This window comes from Microtus oregoni, unplaced genomic scaffold (assembly GCF_018167655.1).
Source record: "Microtus oregoni isolate MIOR12 unplaced genomic scaffold, Mior012 000082F_ref0000272, whole genome shotgun sequence".
NCBI classification, from domain to species: domain Eukaryota; kingdom Metazoa; phylum Chordata; class Mammalia; order Rodentia; family Cricetidae; genus Microtus; species Microtus oregoni.
The window spans coordinates 1,406,103-1,429,249 of NW_024544542.1; the positions used below are offsets into that span (position 1 = coordinate 1,406,103).

The window sequence follows — 23,147 nt, forward strand, 5'->3', positions numbered from 1 at the left end:
CATTAAATAAACCTTGTTTGGGATTCACTAGAGAAAGAAAAGAGCCACAAATGCCACTTCACAGTGTCCCGAGGACTCCTGGTCAACGGGTGGATGTCCTGAGAAATAAAATAAATGCTTACGGAAATCGTGGGGGACTGACTTTTGTTCTCTCCTCTGAGTAGCAGGAGGAAAACATGAAAAAACAATTCTTTTTCCCAGACGTTTCCTTTTTTCAGGGCTGTCTGATAAAAATTTAGCACAGGCTGGGAAAGAAACTGGTGTGTGTGTGTGTATAAGGGAGAGAAAGAGTTGTGTGCATTTATGAGTGCATGTTTGTGTGTGCATTTGTGAGTGTGTGTGTGTGTGTATGCGTTTGCGAGTGTGTGTGTGTGTGTGTGTGTGTGTGTGAAGGTAAACTAAGTGTCCGATTTTGCTCTTTAGTGCTATGATAAACAAATGAAGAATAAAAATGAAATTTATGCCCTGGCAATGCTGAAGTACGCATGGGCAGCCCATACATGGTGGTTCTGCTGAACTTGTCCATATTGTGTTTCATGGTCTAGGTTGATGAGGGTGGCTGACTAACAGGGCACCAGATATCATTATAGTTGGTTGTGAACCACCATGTGGTTGCTGGGAATTGAACTCAAAATCTTTGGAAGAGCAGGCAGTGCTCTTGACAGCTGAGCCATATATCTCCAGCCCAAACTATGACCCAAAGCAGTCTGGTAAGGAAAGGGTTGGTTTGGCTTACATGGCCTGATCAGAGTCTGTTTTTGGGGAAAGTCAAGGCAGGAACTCAAGTAGAATCCTGGATGCAGAGGCCATGGAGGAGTGCTGCTTACTGCTTTGCTCCCCACGACTTGCTCTGCCTACTTTCTTATTCAGAGCCAACTGTGCTGGGGTGGCTCTGTTCACATCAAATCTTTTGTTTTTATTTTTGTTTTTTGAGGCAGGGTTTCTCTGTGTAGCCTTGTTTGTCCTGGAACTCACTCCGTAGACCAGGCTGGCCTTGAACTCACAGAGTTTGATTAAATTTTAGGCTATAGTAAATAAAGCTGTGTGCTTGGATTAAAGGTGTGCACCACCACCCAGCCACATCAATTCTTAATAAAATGCCCCACAGATTTGCCTATAAGCCAAGCTGATGGTGAAAATCTCCCAATTAACATTTCTTCTTTCATGATGATGAGCAATTTGTTAAGGTGATAAAATAAACAAAACAACGAATCAGTCTACTGGGTGAACAGAAAAGCTATGGAGAAGATCCACTCGTCAAACAGAGTCTGACAAGGATGGGGAATGAGCAAGTGTCCTTTACAGCACAATAACCTGGGCTTAGCATTCATTTGTCAGTACCTAGAATCCAACTGTCTATCACTGAAAACGTGCTTCTCTATGTTCAGAGTAGTGTATGTACTGCATGTAACATGACGCGCCACCCAGCCTCTTCAAAAGCCTGGTGAAAGCAAGATAGCTTCGGTGGTTGGATGTACCACAGGATGAAACACTGCCAACTCTCGGCAACTGTCAGTTGGCTGGGTTCGTGGCGGTGGTGTGGCTGCAGCTGCTCCCTGGGACCCACAGAGACATCTCAAAACATATTCACTGGCAAATGCTTGATCCCAGCGGACAACTTTCTAACGTCATTGGCTTTAAATCTTGTTGTTATTTTGTTTTCTTCTTCCACATCTAGAGCAAGATTACTGTAAGAAATCATGAGGGAAGACCCGCTTGACTACTTACTACACTCATATTTTGATGTCCCTATGTTGGTGGCCTGCCAAGGGTTTGTTCTTTTAGCTAACTCCATTCCTAGATGTCTGGACAGCAATCTTTACAGGAGGAAAAGGAGAAGGAAACATATGTTACTCTTTAGCCTCAACGTTAACTACGGAAAATACAGGCAAAACAGGAGCATCTCCAATTTTCCATCTAGCTTCCATTGTTGAAAATGTACACCCTCACACAGCAGGTTGTGGTTTGAGGAACCATCCCTTGCATGTCTATGGTGTACTAACATTTATAAAATTCATAAACTAGTTCACACATAAATAGAAGGATATAACTTTCTGGCACAAGGAGCAGCCATCACTGCAACAGACTTTCTTCTTTCACACAGTACACCATGAGATAAGGAGAGTGTGTGGGGTTTGTACAGCCTTGGCTCACAGACAGTGCAATGCTCTGCCTACTGTATCTTTAGCTGCACACTATTGCAAAACTGATGTTGAGGAAATACCTGTTTAAACTGAAACACTGTCTGTGGGGCTTGTGAGAAAATAGAGATTAGTTGGTTCTCCTTTTTGACAAAATTATTTGTATTATTCTTTAATTTTTTTATAAAAGATACTTTTTATTCATTTTAATTTTATGTGTATTAGTGTTTTTCTACATGTATGTGGGTATAGTATTGCATGTCTGGTGTCTTCAGAGACCAGAATTTATTGGGTCCCCTGGACCTGGAGTTACAGATGGTTATAATCTGTCATACGATTGCTGGCAACTGAATCTGGGTCTTCTGTAGGAGTAGTGATTGCTCCTGGTCTCTGAGCAACTCTTCAGCTTGTACATTTTTAAAAATAATTCTAGGATGAGCATCCCTCTTCTTGATCATTGAACTGAGATTGTATGAAGTGTATATTGCTTTATGCACCATGTAACACCTTGCATAAGCCCCCCCCCCAATAATTCTATAAGTGTGTGCATGTGAATTACTTCAAATACTAGCTAGACATGTTTGTTAAGGTTCCTCGTGCTGGTCTTGTGGATGCGAGACTAACTGAGAGAAAAGGGGGACTAACTGAGAGAAAAGTTTCTAATTGAATTGCTGCTGGCTTTTATTTGGAACTTAATATTCTGTAGTCAGTTGAATTACGACAAAACGAGTGAGTTAAAGTTTCTAACATTATCCAGACTTACAGTTTGTTCTCCACACATCCTAGAAGTCCCAGACACAATCATCAGAGTCTTAATTCAGCCCCAAGATTAAGTGAACACAATGAAATGATTTTTATTTTCTTCCATGAAGGCAATTGGTAAGATTTATAATGGCTGGAACTGAGTCTTTATCATGAGCAAATGTCATTCTGCTCTTTTGTAAACACTAACAGGAGATTGGGAATTGATCAGAAAAATAGCTTCCAGGGCTCACTTCCAAAGAACACTGGGCGCATAACTGACAAATCAGATACTCTGGACTAATCATGAGCAAGCAGTTAATCTTTGCTCCAGTCCCAATAATAGAATGAACCGGTAGAGTTTTGAGAGGGAAGTACCACTCATGGTTCCCTTATAGTGAGGATGGTGGTTCAAGCTCAGGTCTGCACTGATCTGTGATGTATCTCTAAACCTGGGTCACTCAAAAGCAAATGGACATGGCCAATTTCTTTCTTCCTTGCTGCCTTAAGTTATAAATGGAGGTGGTATTTAGAGGCAATAACTTTGTGGTTGATTTCTTTTTGAGACCGGTTCTTTGGATGTAGCCTGGCTGGCCTAGGACCTGCTGTGTTGACCAGATAGGCATTAAATTCATAGAGATCTGCCTGCTTCTTTCTCACAAGTGCCACCACACCTGGCTGCAGTTGTTTTAAAGTTATTTTGTATTTTATTTATTGTGCTACATAAATTCACTTTTATCATTAAGAACCAGATATTTTGATCTTAGAAAAAAGTGAAACTGTAACTTGTTACAAAATGTTACATTTTATTATGCAATTTATAACATTTTAGCATTTTAAAGGCACATAGTATTAGCACAAGAATAAAGTTTTTCTCCTTAAAGAAAATAATTATGAACAGCAGTTATTAGAAAAGTAATTAAGGTAGACACACTACCCAAGACAGTATAAAAACCACATGTAACTAATATTAGAAAACAGGAACCCTAGTCAGAAGAGGCTCCAAGAATTGACATACCATGCATATTATTATTGAACACAAGTCAACTGATATTAGTCTTTGAAATGCAGGCTATATATCCCACGAAAGTGGAATTATGAATATACAAAGATACCTACACGCCCATCGTTGCCTCTGGCTCACAATAAGTCAACATGCGGAAACAGCTGCAGGGTCAATCTACAGAGGAACCAACGACGACTTCCTAGCATACATACTTGCATGTAGTATTCTACACCAAAGAGGAAGGCCTGACATGAGTGGCAATGTGAATCTAGAGGGCTTTATGCTAAGAAAATAAGTAGAAACAAGTAGAAAAGCACTATAAAAAATCTTACTTAAACAAGAAATATAGGAACACAAGGAACAAAACAAGCCATAGAAAACGAAATGGTGGTCACAGTTGTAGAAAGAGCATAGGATTGGCATATGGAAAAGATCAAAAGGTACATGTTATGTAGAATGAATAAGTTAAAGATTTGGCATAGAACATAAGCTCTGTAGTTAATAATATTGTTTTATAAGCTGTTAAGTTATCAAGAGAGAATAACAACCACACAAGATGACAATGTCCTCACATGTGCATACATAAAGAGAGACATACATACCCATGTGTGCATAAAAAATAAAACATTACAATATGCTTCACTTAACTGGGTTGTTGAAGGAACGGCGGGCTGCTGAGTCCCGCCACCTGGCTAGCTTTACCCCCGAAATAATTACACGGAAACTGTATTCTTTTAAACACTGCCTGGCCCATTAGTTCCAGCCTCTCATTGGCTAGCTCTTACATATCGATCTAACCCATTTCTAATATCCCTGTAACACCACGAGGTGTCTTACCAGGGAAGATCTTAACCTACGTCTGTGTCCGGTAGGAGAATCATGTCAACTCCTTGACTCAGCTTCTTTCTCCCAGCATTCTGTTCTGTTTACTCCGCCTACCTAATTTTATGTCCTATTAAAGGGCCAAGGCAGTCTCTTTATTTAACAAATAAAATTAACACAAAACAGAAGACTCTCCCCCATCACTGGGTTATTACTGTATTTGACTATTGAGTAGAGCTGTAATTTTCCTTTGAAGGACCAACGTCAACTCTAGCTGGAGTATGGGCATCATATTCACTTCTAGATGTAACTGGAAGATCCTACCTCACCCTGTTCACAGAGGGACACTTTCTACATGCCATATATTGGAACTCTGCCAGCACGTACCACATCTGATGCCTCTTACAATCTGAGAGTAAAAATTTGTTCGAGTGCACAATTAAAACATGTGATGTCATCATTCTAAACCTGCTTAATTTTTCATAGTCAAATACCCGGTACACATTTATACACAAACTGAGTAACTGGTTCTAATCGAAGTGTTTAAAGACATATCCCTTGTAGAAAGAGGACAATTATGTTTCCTGTGATTAAATAAAATGACAGTTGGTAGGCAGACCGGAAGTGTCGACGTCATACCCAGCTGCTCATTTGGAAGCAGGTTTTACCTAATGAGCATGTGCAATGAGCATGCTTCAGACTTGTGGCTTGCTTAGCTCTGGAGCCTTCTGTTCAAAGGGCTCATTTAACAATGACAAGACCCGACTTTTTCAGCAGATGCTCAAGGGTGAGACCTGTTTGGGGAGAACTCAGATGCCTGAAATTATGTAATCTATCAGATTACTTTACAGAATGCATAGCTCTGAAATATAGTGCGATAACCATGGTTGACAACAATTAATTGGACATTTCAAAAACCTAGAAGCTAGGTTGTAGAAGTTTCTGGTGCGGAGAAACGGCAAATGAGGTGATGACATGAGACCTAAATTAAATGTTTTATATCACGCCTGTGGCTGAGATGACACTGCTCACAGTACTACAAAGTAACTGGACTTCGAGATGTTTAAACAGCCATTTTAGGGCAGCTTTTGCAGACTTTATCTGTTCTACTGGCTTTTCATTGTCTTCCCCTTCTGCCTCCTTCTCTATCTCTTCCCCTCAAAGAGATAAAACTCATGACACCATGCCTTTGTAGATCACTCATTTTTTTATTCCCCCACTTAGAGTGTTGGAAACTCAAGGAATTCTTGCTCATTATTCCAGTTCTGGGAAATTTTACTTCTAAAGCAAATTATAACTCACATCCTCTGTTCTTTTGGTCCGAAACTAAACAACATCGAATTGTCTCCATTTTCTAGTAACTTCCCTTTTATTAATTTTCTTTTTCTTATCTCTATTCTGTTGAATATGCTATTTCTATGAATATATTTTTAATTTCTAAGAATTTTGATTCTAAGTGTTCCTTTTCCACTACACTGTGTTTAGTTTCTTGGACACATTTTATTTTCTAAAATCTGTAATAACATAGATATTAGGCTTTTTGTGTGCTTGTGGCAAAATATGTTTAGTTCACCCCCCCTTTTTTTTAGTTCATTTACCTACTCTAGTCTCTTTACATTTGGATACTTCTTCAAACCCAGTGTTCCTTAGTGTCTGCTTAAGTCACACACAGGATGATGTCGTAGAATGAACAGACAATGCTGAACTATTGCACTAAGGTGCCACTGAGAGCGACTGATCTCTATACCTTTAGGTAGTCCACAAAACTGCCCCCACATACCTGCCTCAGGATGCTCTGGACATATACCTAGTACATGGACTATGAGGACCAGAACTGAGTAGAATATCCTGAAGAGGAAGAGGATCTGGTACTTGTTCACAGCTCAGATTCCCACCTGGCTGCCAGAGTCCAAGATCTCATCTAACATCTACCTGCTGCTGTTCTTTCTGGCAGGACTGACTCCATGACTCGCTCTTTGAGTTAATCTAGACCTTTCCCTACTCTGTGTTTCCTACAGGGGTTTGGGGCATAGCTGTCAGCCTATGTGGATTTCAGGAAAGTATTGGAGCATGCACCTGTTATTTCCAAGTTTCTATCTCTCCTGTTTGGAGCTCCAAAGCCTTCCCTAGATTCAACTATCTTTTGCCTCCAGTCATTGTATCTTCCTAGGATTCTCTAAGGAGTCTTGGCTTGCTTCTTGGTGGCATTTCCTCTGCAGGCATTTATGTGTCCAAATTGATAGCTAAACTAAGTATCGTTCATCCATTTCTTTCTCATTAAAAGATGTCAATAATACTGGGCTTTGCATTTTCCCCTTTTTACTTATCTCAGTGAACTCATAGACGGTCAAAGTAAGTGCTGTCTAGGGAGGCACAGGTAGGAACTGAATGTGTGCCACCTCCATTTCAGGGGCAACTCTCTGTCATTGCTCTTTAGTATGGTCCCAGCAAAGGGGTTATATGAGCTGATCTTCAAGTTTTGCTCCAGAATGATTCCACCAAACATAGCTAGCAGGTGTGTGTGTGTGTGTGTGTGTGTGTGTGTGTGTGTGTGCGTGTGTGTGTGTGTTAGTATTTCATATTTCTCCATAAGCAAAAACATTCAATGCTAACATCAAAGCTAAACACCACAAGGCATATAATTACCTGTATCAGACATGCTGATGCATAACACTCAATCAAAAAAATTATTTCATTCTGAAGTGACTTGTCGTCCCATTTTAACAGTTTTATTGTGTCTCTGTGACATTAAAATCCACAAGTGCATGCAATTATGAATAATTCTTCCATTTGTAAAATCAATGTATCTTAAAGAGTAAAAATGCATTTTTTTTGTCCCTGAAGTTCTGCCCAAATTATTGAATTAGATCACAATAACCTCAAGATAAGAAAAATTATCTTAAAGTGGTCTTGGCAGTTCCCTTAGTACTTTATTTTTATTGGAAGGCAATTAAAAATTTCCACAGTGACATCATTTTCCTTGTCCATTGGCATGACCATTAGCATATGGACCACATTGTGTGTCTGGGATTTGAAGCAAGTTTTGTCTTGAATGGTTTTGACACATATGCTCTGTTTCTTGTGTTAATCTGGTGACACTAGATTTACAGAAGATAGATTGTGTCCTATTTGGTCAACATTACCCCATCAATGTTAAAGCTTTGGAAGGAGAGATTATGCATCTTATTATTTCGATAGCTATAAAAACTATAACAAAGGATCAGGAGGAATCTTTGGCATCCTTTTCTTTCTTTCTATATTTCATGTCTACAAAGCTTATCTATCCATCTTTAAAATACTGTATTTCCATCAATCCTTCCCTTAAATCTAGCTAGAAAAGAGTAGGAGGCTGGTAATAGGGAGCTTTGCTCTTGTCTCATATGTTATATAGCATGCTACTACACTGCTGTGCCTTGTCTTTCCCCACAAAGTGAGATTATATAGCATGTTACTGCACTTCTGTGCCTTGTTCTCCCTCACAAAATGAATTATATAACGTGTTACTGAATTGCTGTGCCTTGTTCTCCCTCACAAAGTAAGATTATATAGCTTGTCACTTCATTGTTGTACCCTGATCCTTCCAACAAAGCTGACACAGAAGAGCCAGGGGTTCCTTCCACTCTCTATTCTGAGCACGTGGGACTGAGGATATTACTGCTTCAGGCACTAAATGGTTTTAGGTTTCCTCCAAGGTTGATCTGGCCATAGTATGCACAGCTGGAGCCTTTGATGGTGGCTCACAGTTATTTGAATGCTGAGAACATGAATCATCCTAGGAGCTGTGGGCAGAGCAACTGGGAGAGAGAAGAGAGGTGGTGTCTGGATGGCTTCTTTGAGCTGCCACGTTAAGAGAATTTCAACTTGAACTTGTTCCTTAAAAATCATTATCAGGGCATATTTATCAGAGTGGGATAAATAATGTGACTTAATGGACTGTGAGTCTGACTTATAACTTTTAAATATTTAGACATTTTGTGTATATATGTTTCTGGTTTTTACTTCTGCTCCAGATCCTGGGAATGTTAGAGGAAGGTCCAGCTCCCACAGCTCCCACGTGGGCCTTGCAGACATATCTGCTACAAGAAATAAGTCTCACAATCTTATTTTATCATAGAAACAAGGAAAAGTAAATAATACAAGATCCTCCCACCCATTCCAAGCTGAGTGCACATTTACTTGAACTCTCACTATTGCAGTTAGTGTTAAGGGTCAAAGTCTGTGGCTGGAAACATGAGACCAATATAGTCACAAGGGTTTGCATAGATCTACATGCTTAATTGACAGGGATGTCTTGATTAATTAATTATCAAGTAATAAATGAATGCTCTTATGGCTTGGGTATAAAACGCTCCCATAAGGTCCTGTGTTTGAACATTTGGTCCCTAGCTAGTCATTTGGTGGGAGAGGCTGTGGAAATGTCAGAAGTAGGGGCCTAGCTAGAGAATGTGGACTTCTATTTTATAGACTGAACACAATTCCTGTCTCATGCTGTTTCTTGGTCTGCCTTGATGTGAGCAAGGAGTCCTGCCACCACAGTCAAGAGTCAACGCTGTTCTTACGCCTCAGACTGTGAGCCCAAACACACCCGTTCTCCCTGAAATTGCTCATTTGGTGTTAGACACGGTGATGAGTGAAGTAATCAACAACATTGAATTGGAAATTCATTTTTATAAAAATTAATGTTGTACAAGAATTTATAATAATACATTTATCCTTTATAAGCATGCATGGGGGAAGCTTTAATTCAGAGAAAGAAAAATGCAGGACAAAAGAGAGAAAGGAGAGGGATTTGGGAACCAAAGCAGAAGGAGTGGGATACAGTGGGAGAAGGGAATGGAAACCCTGATCTGGCATGGTGGTGATGTGTGTCGAGATGTGGCCATTTGCATGGTACTGCTGGAAATGTGAACCCAAGGTGGAGTTAAATTGGGAAGTTTCCCAGATTTCGGGGGATTCATCTTTTCAAGGAATTAAGGTAGAAACCCGGGGGTCTCTCTTTAGATTAACCAAATATTAGGGAATAACAGCACTTGTCTGGCTTCTTGTCTGGGGATATGATCTCTCTTTCCCCATACACACACAGTCTTACCACTGTGAACCATCCACTCTGCGGTTCCCCGTGGAGTCCAGTTTATGCCTTTGGACCTGTAGAACTTCGAGCTAAGCAATCCTATTTTATTTTTAAAGTCATCCTGGTCTGATTTTTGTAATAGTAGTAGGAAGTGGACACAAACAAACAAACTTCCTCTAAACCCTGACTATTGTTTTCATTATAAAAACATACTGCTTAGAACCAAAGCCCAGTGGAAATCTAAATATCCATTCAATTTGTCATTGTCAGAGCACCTTAATAAATCACATCACACAGATGTGCACACACGTGCATATGCACTGGGCTTTGAAGTTATAATACATTAATTACTGCCATTGTAAAATGTTAGGCTGACAATAAACTATGAAGCCCCAGGTTTCATTTTCTTTGGCCTTGTTTTTACAAAATCACTCTTATGTAATGTGCTCAACACAGCTTCAGCCGCACACTGATGGTGTCTCATTTTCCAGCCTATTGTATACATTGTATTCCTATTTTTATAGAGACAATGGTTACCTTTCTATGAAATTTCAAAGCTTATTCTCTACAGAGAGCTACGTTCACTTGCAGGGAGTTGTCTAATTGCAACGTGCAGGAAAATCACACTTAATCACATCTTTAAAAACTAAACGCAAAACAGAGAGAACCTGATGGTGACATTATCAGCAGGGCAAGGATAAAGGTTTCATAGAGGTGCCTTTATCTGTCTTGGGTAAAAGGCTTTCAAAATTCTAATTAGTCACATATATGTAGTTTGTGAATAGAAATGCTAAAAGAAAAGACAAATAGTTTAAATTCATTTTCCAGTTTAACGTGATGTCAAAATAGCAGTTAGGCAGACTAAAGAAAAAGAATGCAATACTGTATGATTAGATACCAATATAAAAACTATGTTTATCTATTGGCGTGTTGGTACTAATCTTAGGTTATAGGGTCTAATATATCTCACTTACAAATGTGACATAGAAATGCATATTCAGAATGTGTATGCTCTACAACGTAAATGTGTGTAAACTTACATACTTGAAAGTCCTGCTTTTCAAAGTGTGCCATCAAGTATTTCAAAAATAATAGCATAAAGTCCCCTTAAGGATCCTCTCCAAACCATTAAGATTTAAACTAAATTATGGCATAGAAATTATTGATCTTAAATAAGATATTTAATTTTACCTGCTTTTTAAAGCTTAACTTGTGAAGGTGAAGAATGCAAAATATTTTAGATTGTAAAATGAAGGCACTTGCTGTGACCTCACCCCATAAAGCTAAGAAAATTATTCAAAACTTGCTAATGACAGTGATTAATTAAAATCAAGCCTAAACATATTTCTTCTCAATTGAAATAAAACAGTTGATGTGAATAAACCTATACATGGTCACCATTGTTACTAATTCAAGAGTATTCAGGAGGAATTCCAAATGACAAAACATAAACATGACACAGAAGTCTTCAGCCGTTCTTTAAGTGGAGTTGAAACGCCACATTTGTGGCTTATCAGCTCCGAACTCCTGGCCCTTGGAAAAGAGTTTTTCAGAGGGTTTTGGAAGATCAAATAATAGCCATTAGATTATTTCATATATTCAGAAAACCAGTTTACAATATTGTAAAGCTAACCAATAGTGGTTTCAAAGTACAATGTGATTTTATACCTTAATTGCATGTGAACATAAAGCATCCTTGTATGGTTAACACATCTCACACAAGAGGGTATCACACTATGGTATATATTTATATATATTTCAAAATACATTTATCTATTTTTAATCATGTATATGAATGTTTGCTTGAATATGCACATGGGTATTGCATGCGTGCAGTACCCACAATGGCAAGAAGATGTGTCAGTTTCCTTCAAACTGAAGTTAGAGATGGTTGTGAGCTACTCCGGATCCTGTGGAAGAGCAGCCAGTGTTTTTAGACCCTGAGTCATCTCTCTATGTCTGGTGCTGTATATTCTCGACCACTGCATTGTAGTGGATTCAATGAGAGGCTGGAAAGCATTATTTTCTGTCAAAGGTTTGAGAGGGAATCAGAGTTGGGAAACTATGTTTTCATGCTGGGAAGGTTACAAGATATCTCTTGAAGAGCAGAGATATTAAGAATTTAAGACTCCATCATACACAGCAACTTTAAAGGTCTTAGAACATGTGAGTATGTCTTTGTGGCTCAGAGGCTGGAAGTCCTTTCGTAGAACTGTTTAAGTACTGTATCTTATGAAGCGGAGACTGTACAAAGCTCCTTGACACAAATGGGACTCCGCGGGGGGGGGGGGGGGGATCTACCCAGTGTGGGTTTAAAGTATTTCTAATTAGAAATGCAGGTACTGTCGTCTCCTAAGCATGCAATAGAGTCGCCATGGCCTTCCATCGTGGGCCTGGGCCTGTCTGGGAGCTGTGGCTCACGGCTTCTGTGTCTTCAAGGAGGTATCATTATGTATCATATATTCGTAGTTCAGGAAAAGACCACAAATCAAAACAGAGTTTTTTTCCTGATTGTCTGGTGCCTCGGGGAAGTCACAACCTGAGCGATTTACACTGATACCAGCTCTTAACTTGTTTGTTTTCACTGTATAGTAGGGGACATTTTTGAAAAGTCTGTTAGATTTTTTGTTATGTTCATGCACAATTGAATTTCTAACTTCTGAAATTACTTTTGTCAAAGATCAAACATCTAAAATCCATCTTTCATGCTACTTAACCTGTTTAACCTGAAACTTCATTTGCTATTTATCTGATTTCTTTTTATTATTAGTAATTAAATTTATTCATTTATTTTACACCCTGACTGCAGTTTCTCCTTCCATTCCCTCTGCCCACAACCCCCTGAGACCCCATCCATTTCTCCTCTTCTGTTCAGAAAGGGGCAGTCCTCCCATGGGTGTCAACAAAGCACGGCATATCACGTTGAGGTAGGACTAAGCTTGTTTCCTTGTATTAAGGCTGGGCAAGGCAACCCAGTATGAGGAATAAGTTCATGAAAGCCAGTCAAAGCATTAGAGACAGGCCCTGCTCCCACCACTAGGATTTCTATAAAAAGAGCAAGCTACACAATTGTCACACTTATGAAGAGGGCCTGCGTTGGTCCCATGTGGGGCCCCTAGCGAGTCCAGGTGAGTTGTTTCTGTGGATTCCCTTTCAATGACCTTGATTCACCCTAGATTGTACAATCCTCCTCCCCCTCTTCATCAGGACTCCCCAAGCTTGGCCCAGTGCTTGGCTGTGGATCTCTGCATCTCATCATTTACTGGATGAAGACTCTTTGATAATGATTCGGGTAATTACCAACCTGATTAAAGGAGGTGGCCAGTTCAAGTTATCTACCCACCATTGCTTGGAGTCTTAGCTGAAGTCTTTCTTGTAGACTTGTGGGAGTTTCCCTTGTATCAGGTTTCTACCTGATCCCAAAATGCACTCCCCATCAAGACATCTCTTTATTTTATTGTCATGTTCATGCATTCACAATTTAATTTGAAATTGCTTTGGTCAAAGATCAAACATCTAAACTCCATCTCTTATACTACTTAACTCACTTTTTGTTTGTTTGTTTTTTGAGACAGGGTTTCTCTTTGTGACAGCTCTGGCTGTCCTGAAACTCACTTTGTAAATCATGTTGGCCTTGAACTCATAGAGATCCTCCCGCCTCTGCCTTTCAAGTGCTGGGATTAAAAATGTGCGTCACCCTGGCTTTGTGGGAGCCTAGCCAGTTTGGATGTTCACCTTCCTAGACGTGGACGGAGGGGGGAGGACCTTGGACTTTCCACAGGGCAGGGAACCCTGACTGCTCTTTGGACTGGAGAGGGAGGGGGAGAAGAGTGGGGGGAGGGGGAGAAAGGTTGGAGAAGGGGGAAGGAAATGGGAGACTGGGAGGAGGCAGAAACTTTTTTTCCTTTTCTCAATAAAAATAATTAAAAAAATAATAAATAGTATCTCTAAAAAAAAAAAAAGTGCATCACCACTACCAGGCTTTACTTAATCTGTTTAACCTGAAGCTACATTGATGATGGGAGAATACTTGTTCATTCCCAGCTTCCCAGACTCAAAATAACCTCACACAAATTGTATTAATTAAATCACTGCTTGGCCTATTAGCTATAGCTTCTTATTGGCTAGCTCTTACATCTTAAATTAACCCATTTCTACTCATATGTGTATTGCCACATTGTTCAGATGGTTGTGGTTTGGTGGCAAGGTTCTGGTGCATCTGTCTTCTCCTGTGGCTTCATGTTGTCTCTCTGACTCCAACCTACTCTTTCTATATGTCTTTGATCTGATTTCTTTTCTTTCTTTCTTTCTTTCTTTCTTTCTTTCTTTCTTTCTTTTAATATTGTGTGGCTCTGTGGCATTGGATTGATCTGGCTTCTTAAAAATTATTTCTCTTAGTTCTCATGCCATTCTTCTCTGGTAGTTTCCCTCCTGGTTTTTGTTTGTTTGTTTGCTTTTTCCTGAAACCGTCACTTAAGGTTTCTTTAGATCAGTGATTTCTAGGGCTAGCCTTTGTTTCTGGTTCTTATACATCTTCTTGTACTTACCCATTCTTGCATCCAGGTCTTCTCCTGATGTCTATATAATTGTATGCACCCACCTACAGGACACTTTCACGACTTATTCTATTACTAATCCCACTGCCGTTGTTTGCTCTGCTTGGCCTTGTGCAGTGATCCATAGCAGCAAGTACTAGTCTACTTTCCCTCCTCAAATGTGCTCCTGAACAAACACGACACCTTCCCTTCAGAACTCTGGACTGAATCTTCCTCACCAGTAATGTCTTCATCTAGAACCCCTGAATGTATTCTGTTTGGAAAAAAAATCATTTTAATCAATATAATATTTAATTAAGAACTCACATGAGCAAATCCTGGATTAAGATGGGCACTGAATCCAATGGTGCTTTCTCTTTCAAGAAGCAGAAAAGGAAAAGACAGAGAGAGACAGGGGACTTTATGAAGATGGAGAGAGAGACTGGAGGGGACGGGGGCTTCATGGAAATGGAGAAAGAGAGAGACTGGAGGGGGAAGAGGGGCTTCATGGAGAAGGAGAGAGAGACTGGAGGGGATGGGGGGCTTCATGGAGATGGAGTGACAGACTGGAGGGGACAGAGGGGCTTCATGGAGAAGGAGAGAGAGACTGGAGGTACTGTGCCACTGGCCAACAAATGCCCAGGAGCATCAGAATTCAGAAGAGGCAGGGAATTATCCCTCCTTACAGTTTTCACGTCACATGACCTTCCTGGGGACTAGGTCTTCAACTTGCAGCTTCTAGCCTAAGAATGAATACATTTCTGTTGTTTCAAACCATTGAGTTCGTGGTGATTTATGGTGTATACCCAGGAACCCATACAGGGCTTGTTCTTAGTTTACCCACACATCAGGGTCTGTATTTTTTTTTTTTTCAAGACAGGGTTTCTCTGTAGTTTTGGAGCCTGTCCTGGAACTAGCTCTTGCTGACCAGGCTGACCTCGAACTCACAAAGATCCATCTGCCTCTGCCTTCCGTGTGCTGGGATTAAAGGCATGCACCACCACCACCTGTCTGGGACTGTCTTTTGTACTTGCTTGCTTTTGAAAGCATATTTTCCCTTCAGACGTCTATTCCTTAAATACAGGTCTGGGAATTTCCCTTTCTCCCTGGTACCTAATGTTTGGCACATGTTTGTTATAAAATAATTAGGTTTTTTTTTGTTTATATATTTGTGCTAAGAGTTAAAGAGTTGGGGATCTCTGTGAGTTCGAGGCCAGCCTAGTCTACAAGAGTAAGTTCCAGGACAGGCTACAAAGCACAGAGAAATCCTGTCTCGAAAAACTAAAAAGAAAAACAAAAAGAAGAAAAAGAAAAAAAAAGAGTTAGCACAAAAGCGCATATAGTAAACATCAATATTTGATCATTGAAATTATTTTAGGAAATTGTTTTATTATTTGGACAAGACCAGCAAGATGGTTCAGCTGGTAAACATTCTCGCCTTCAAGCCTGACTCCCTGAGTTCAAGTCCCTAGGACTCAGATAGTGAAAAGAGGGACCAAACTCCCACTCACTCACACAGACATAAATACATCTATGTAATAAAAAGCAAGTTGTCTTGTTAGACATCCAAGCTATTGCTAATTTAAAATTCCTACTTATATATTAAAGCCACAGATATTTTGCTAAGTCACTCCATGGGGAAAGGCAACAAAGGAACGCAAGAGCTGTTACTATAAAGAACAGAGATTGTGAATCCATTTTGTTAAGGCAGGCTCCCTAAATATAATGTTCATAATTGCATGTGTTTTGTTTAGGACACAAAAAGCTCTGCCAGGAAAATCTCTTGTCTTTATCTCAGATCTCCAGCTGGCAGCTACCACACACTCACACACCCACATGCGTGCTCTCTCATTAACCCTGCTTGAGGAGGGTCGGTGCATCTCTGACACCTCACAACAGCAGCAGAAGGAGACCCAGACACACTTCATGGGATTAGTTATTTGCATATCAAACGGTCAAATGGTCTAATTAAAAGACTTGCTGTTGTATTTGAACAAATGTGTATGAAGCAGCTTAAAAGGCATAATCCCCTTCAATCTGAAACTTTATTGAAAGACAGATGGATGGAGATAATAAGCATAATTTCTAACTAAAAATACACACACGCTTTATTTCTCTACAATAAACGTGTGTTTTATACTTAATATTCTCCTAGCAGAGTTTTCCCCTTAACAATAATAAATAAGAATTTGACTTTGCCAGCTGAAGCTGAACTTCTCAAATATCTTCCAAAAATATGGAGATGCTGGTCAGTCAAAGGAGAGAAAATTTCATATTTAAGATGATTACATACTAGAGACCTAATTATGCTGTACTGAACAGTCATTATATACTCATACTTAAAATTTGCTAAAAGAATAGATTTTTAACTGTCCTCAAAACATACACACACACATGCTCATACACAGAGTAAACATGTGAAATGATAGGCATGTTAATTACCTTGATTATAAAATAATTTTATCATATATACATCAATTTATATACCTTGGCATTATGCCATTTTATGGCATAATGAAAAAGCTGGAAAAACAAAACCAGCAATAGCTGTAGGGTGGATGTGGCCAATGAACAAAGTGGAGCTCATGATAAGGGAGGAAAACTTATTTTTAGTGTATATACAGAAGAAGGTCTTTATGAGATGAAGAGAAAACCAGGATACTTGTGGAATATTAGCTGAAGATGTGTTACATTTGTTTAATGGTGCAAAGATCTGTTGCATTTGTTTAACTCTGTGAAGCTGTGTTACTTTGCCTGTCTAAAACACCTGATTGGTCTAATGAAGAGTTGAACTGCCAATAACTAGGCAGGATAAAGGATAGGTAGGGTTGGAGGCAGAGATAATAAATAGAAGGGGAAATTTGGGAAGAGAAAATTGGGGAGCAAGAAAGGAATAGGCAAGTCACCCAGCCACACAGCCACACAGCCAGACATGGAATAAGAAGGAAAGAAAAGATATACAGAAATAGAGAAAGGTAAAAGCCCAGAGGCAAAAGGCAGATGGGATAAGTTAAGAAAAACTCACAAGAAATAAGCCAGGCTAAGGCCAGGCATTCATAAGAAAGGATGACCTCTGTGTTTTTCTTTGGGAGCTGAGTGGCAGGCCCCCAAAGAGCAAAGAGTAAGAAACAGCTAACTACCATACTCACAAACTATAAAGTCCATGAAGATGTTCATTCCAGGGCTTCCATAGCAAAGAAGCAAAAACTCATTGTTTAAAAATAATAGAAATGTATTTCATCGAAGTTCAGGAAGTCTCAAATTGAGATGTTATCAGAATAATCCCGTTGGGGATTCTGGAAGAAAATTTACCCATGCTTTTCAGGCAAAAGTTGTTAGTAGCAACAATCCTTGGTATTCCTTAGCTCATGGCAACCTACGTCAAATTTATATTCCCATCTCACATGGTTCTAACCCTGTGTGTCTCTGTGGTTTTTTATTAGCAAGTCATACACTGGATTATGGTCCTTTTCAACCCCAAATGATCTCACTGTAACTATGACATCTACAAAGACCTTGTTTCTAAATGAAGTTAATTCTTTGTGGACATGACTTGGGGGACCTGCTACTCAATCTAGCACAGCTCTCTAGTTTTTCAAATTCACAAATCTCCTGTTGTCATTTGTCACAAAAATTGAGTACACTTACATCCATTTAGGTGTACATTTCCCAATGTGCAATACGTCCAAAGGCAAGTTCCCTCAGTTTTTACTGTGCTTCGAGAACAGCATGAGTTTTCTGCAAATGTTTTGTCTTAAATAACTAACATTTGATTCTTATGGGAGTTGTTCTATAAATTAATGATCCTTTTGCTTTAAGGGACTTCTCAGCTATTTGGAGCCTTATTAAAGTATGGATTTGCTGTGCTCCACCACAGAGACAGATATCCACACTTCTAACAAGTCTCAAGGGAAGCTGGTGTGAACTTCCTGATGACATTTCAAACGTCACTGTCCTGAACAATCCTTAGGCAACAGTGGCTGCTACCAGCAGGAAAGAAGGTCTCTTCATTCATTGCCAAATTTCTTGTTTTCACAACCATTTTCAAAGTCAAAGAAAATTCTAATAAAGAAAGAAATGGAGCTGTCATGTCTGGTTATGAAACATACCCAGCACTAGCTTCTGTTTGATTAAGAAATTTTAAAAACACAATGCTGTGGAGCATGCAAGCTTCCTCATAGTTTTAATTCATATCTACAAAACATAAGAAGCTCTTTTTCATTTTTACCGTGTACATTTATCTTTCTCAAAATATGGTGCGCTTTAAGAACATATCAGAGAAATGTACAAGCATTATGAAACTGTGCACATGGTTTATTCTCTTAGTAACTTAAAGATGTCTGTACATGTGGTACATGTGTACAAACTTTTAAAAGAGACTTTTAGCTTTTGTATTGGTGTGATAGATTTTATTTATCTTAGGAAAATATTATTGAATAAAGGAATAACCTTCAACAGTGGAGCAAACGGAAGAGTTGCTGTTTCCTAACTCATTTTGTAGAAAATATAATAGAATATAAACATGGGCTCTGGTATATGGGGAAAAAGAAAAGGCTTTGTTTTAAAAAGATAACAGTTTTAAATACAAATGAGGATCACTGAAGAGTGAAAATTTTAAAAAGGCAATCACTTAACTATTTAAATTTTATATTTATTGTATTTGAATAGTAGCAACACAGTATTTTCTTTTTTAGTTCTTTTTGTTTTGTTTTCTCATTTTTTTCTTTTCTTTTTAAAACAATCCCAGTTCCCTATCCCTTCTGTTTTCCTGCTTCCCCTATCTTCTCCCCACCTCACCCACATCCACTCCTCAGAGAGGGTGAGGCCTCCCATGGGGAGTCAACAAAGTCTGTTACATCACTTGAGGCAGGACCATGTACCTAGGCTGAGCAAGGTCTCCCTCCCTAGGGAATGGGCCCCAAAAACCCAGTTCATGCACTAAGGGTAAATACTGGTTCCACTGCTAGTGGCCCCACAAACCTCCCAAGCCACCCAACTGTCACCAACATTCAAAGGGCCTCGTTCAGTCCTATGCAGGTTCCACAGTTGTCAGTCCCACTAGCCCGGGTCAGCTGTTTTCTGCAAATTTCCCCATCATGGATTTGGCCCCTTTGCTCATAATATAGCTCCTCCCTCTCCATGGCTGGATTCCAGGGGTCCGGCCCAGTGCTTAGCTTCCTGCACAAATGGACGTAGATAGATGTAGCTTAAAAAGTTAAAGTTCTTAAGTCCATACTAATCATAACATTCAACAAAATAAAAGGACGACTATGGTTGGATGTTGCTCTTAATATCCTACCTTTTCCTCTAATATAATAGTAAACATGTTTAACAAAATTTCAATACCTTTTCTAGCCCCTATGAGGTAAAACAAGAATGGCTTGTTTTTTAAACAGTTTAATCATTAGTATGAGAAGAGATTTAAGCAAACATGGCTTTATCTAGCTTTGTAAGAATCCAGATAATGAAGAAGTCACTACCAGAAATAAAAAGATATATTTTACTTTGCTCGATATGTCAAAACAACTGTGCAAGCATACTCCAGTTAGCATAATCATGGAAATTTCTGATTTGGGCATAGCTTTTAAAGATAAAATGGATTCCCCTAAAAATATTCTTTTTTTCCAACATCCTAAAAAATTTTGAACGTAGGAAGTGGTCTTCTGTGCCCATTTCCTACGTTCAAAATTTTTTAGGATGTTGGAAAAAAAGAATATTTTTAGGGGATGCTCATCTTATGAGACCTGGATAGAGGTGGGCGGTCCTTGGGCTTCCCACAGGTCAGGGAACCCTGATTGCTCTTCGAGCAGATGAGGGAGGGGGACTTGATCGGGGGAGGGGGAGGGAAATGGGAAGCAGTTGGGGGGAGGAGGCAAAAATCCTTAATAAATAAATAAATAAATAAATAAAACAAAAAATTTTGAGAAGAAATTTAAGACCCTGCCATGATGGAGTCCGTGTGAAGTGCTCATCACCAAAGCCACAGACCTCTCAGTATGTGTTTCCATGCCCTCTGAGCCCATGTTAGACACAAGGTTATACTCCAGAATGGTGACTGACCAAGGACCTTGTTTCTTTTCTAAATTCTATGCTGTGTTCTAACGCCTTCCCTGCATCACATCAAAGTCTAAAGGAGTGAAGGATTCTTACAAAGCTAGTAATTAATGAAATGTAAACAAAAAGAACAGTGCGTAGAATCAATGAAGCTCAGAGTCCCTATAACAGATAATAAACATAAGTAAGCCTTTAACCAATGTAGCCAAAACAGAGTAGATCCAAAATAATAAAACTAGAGATGAAAAAGGAGACATTACAACAGACACTAATGAAATTCAGAGGGTCATTAGGACATACTTTGGAAACTTGTATTCCAACAAATTAGAAAAGGACATAAATTTCTAGATACATGTGATCTACCAAAATTGATTCAAGAGCACATAAAGAACTTAAACAGATTGATGAGAAAGTAGAAAATGCAAAGCAGTGATGTTGTTGGTTGCTTTTACTCTTTTTGCTCTTTATTCTTTGGGGGCCTACCACCCAGCTCATGGGTAAATCACACACGGAGTCTTATTCTTACTTATAAATGTCTGGCCTTAGCTTGGCTTGTTGCTAGTCGGCTTTTCTTACCTTAAATTATCCCATCTCTCTTTGGCCTCTGTGTTTTGCTGTTAATATCATAGTTAATGTTATCACACCTGGCATATATTAAGATCCTTGCTCAGAAAGCTAAAGCAGGGCAATCACTAGTCCTCGATTCAATACTCTGTTCACACATTTGTCATCTAAGCTCAGGATCACGACTTTCTAGAAGTAAATTTTTTCACATGTTGAAGTTGTCCGAATGTGTCTTCAAATGAATAACACGAGAATGTTTCATTTTGTGACTAAGAAAAATGGAAGATAATTCTTCCAAGGGAAACAGTCAGAGCCCAGTGCATTTTAAACAAAATGATGTCTTTTGTAAATGCATCCAGCATAAGGCAGCCTGTAATTTTCACTGAGTTGGGTTTTATGCTTACAGGTCAGTGAACAAAGTAATTTTTGCCTTATAAGACTTTTCCCAGGAAGTCAGACAGTGGCACAATCTTCTAATTTTTTGGCTGGTTGCAGCTCAGAGCAAAATCTGTAGCAAGATCAATCTTTGTTCTGCATGGCTTTTTTTCTGTTGGATTTGGGGGACTGGGGAGGGAGCCAAATCAAGAAGATGACTGAGGTTCTCTGGCATGGAGAATAATAAATTTAATCATGATAACAGAAATTTCACCATAAAATATATAAATAAGTCAAATGTATAGTTTCTTGTAATGCTAACACTTGGGAGACTGAGGCAGAAGGATCACAAATTCAAAGCTACAGTTAACTAAAAGTAAAACTCTACATAACTCAGCACCAATTAATGCATATTGTTATAATTTAAAAATACATTTCTATATTTGTGTGTGTGTGTGTGTGTGTGTGTGTATGTGTGAAAGAGAGAGAGAGAGAGAGAGAGAGAGAGAGAGAGAGAGAGAGAGAGAGAAAGAGAGAATGGGGCAATACTAAGCTCAGGGAAGAGCTTACCTCCCTTGAAGAACTCAGCCAATGAAAACTAAAAAGTACATAGAAACCTGATTAGGGATGTAAAGCCCACTGTTTTGTAGCAAACAGATTTATCAGCCATTCTTGTTGTTTGTTCAAGCCCAACTTCTGTAGAACTAAAATTAAATCTGTCTGATTTTTGCTACCGAGTCTCCAGTACTTTTAGAGTCCCAGTACACAAAACGTGGAGGCAGGAGGATGAGGAGGAGTCATCCTACCTAATACATTAAGTTTGAGACAACCCCACCACATGAGACCTATTTCTAAAAATGAAACAAAATCCCTCGTTTTTATAAAAAATGTCACAATTTGTCATCAGTCCACAGCACATATTAATTTATGCTCCAATTATGCTCTGTACACACACTCAGATAACATCATAGTAATAGGTTTGTGATAACAAAAATCGTGCTTTCTTAGTGACACACATTTTACCTACTGAAAGTGTCTTCAGCTGTTTTGGAAGGTTCAGTTGATGACTTTGGGCTTGTGACATAATGTGAGAGGCATTGTTTGCTTGATTGGTATTGAGCCTTTAGGTGTAATTAAACCGTTGTTACAAATATGTTCAATTGTGTCTCTGTACACTCACAGAGTTCAATAAGCTCTAAGCGTGCATCCTGCCTCCTTGGTGATGGAAATGAGTCCCTCAGTGCTTTCTCCCATGAATTGCTAAGGCCTTATTAACATGGAGTTAGAAGGTGAACAGGAATTCCTACTGACATGTGAGCTGGGCAGGATGGACACTTGTCTAGTAGAACCTATAATACATTAGTACAGATTTGCTCACTGCTATGTTTGGAAGATAAAAATGGTCGGCAGGCCATTTTTGGATAAAGCAAATGATTTATGAAACTAGTTGCAGCAATAATGGCAAGTGTTAGGAGGGTGGAGAATGTGTGCCGGTCCAGCATTGGGATAATTGGGCAAACTCCCACCTACTGTAGCCAGAGTCATGGATCCTCAGTGGTAGAATCAGCTTAGGAGAAACTAAGATCATGCTTTGCTTAGACAGAGGCCAGAGGGAAGAAGTTTGATGGCATGAGGAGAGGTATACTCCCCGTTAATGGGAGGGGAATTGAGATTTTCTTATTACGGCACAGAAAAGTCATTTCAGGAAGAGTATGGTCATCTTTTTACACTCTGAGCAATTTACAGGAGAGTCGTATTTTGTGGAGTTTTCTGGCTGCTTGTAGAGCTGGGCTTTCCATCTTCCTTAATGAACAGCCTCAGAATAAATACATGCACAC

General features: G+C 39.3%; 1 protein-coding gene across 1 annotated transcript in view; it reads right to left on the reverse strand.

Annotated features, from left to right (window-relative positions):
• LOC121441888 (dystrobrevin alpha-like) overlaps positions 1–23,147 on the reverse strand; it is a 349,129-nt gene that overhangs the window by 255,767 nt on the left and 70,215 nt on the right. The window lies entirely within an intron of this gene.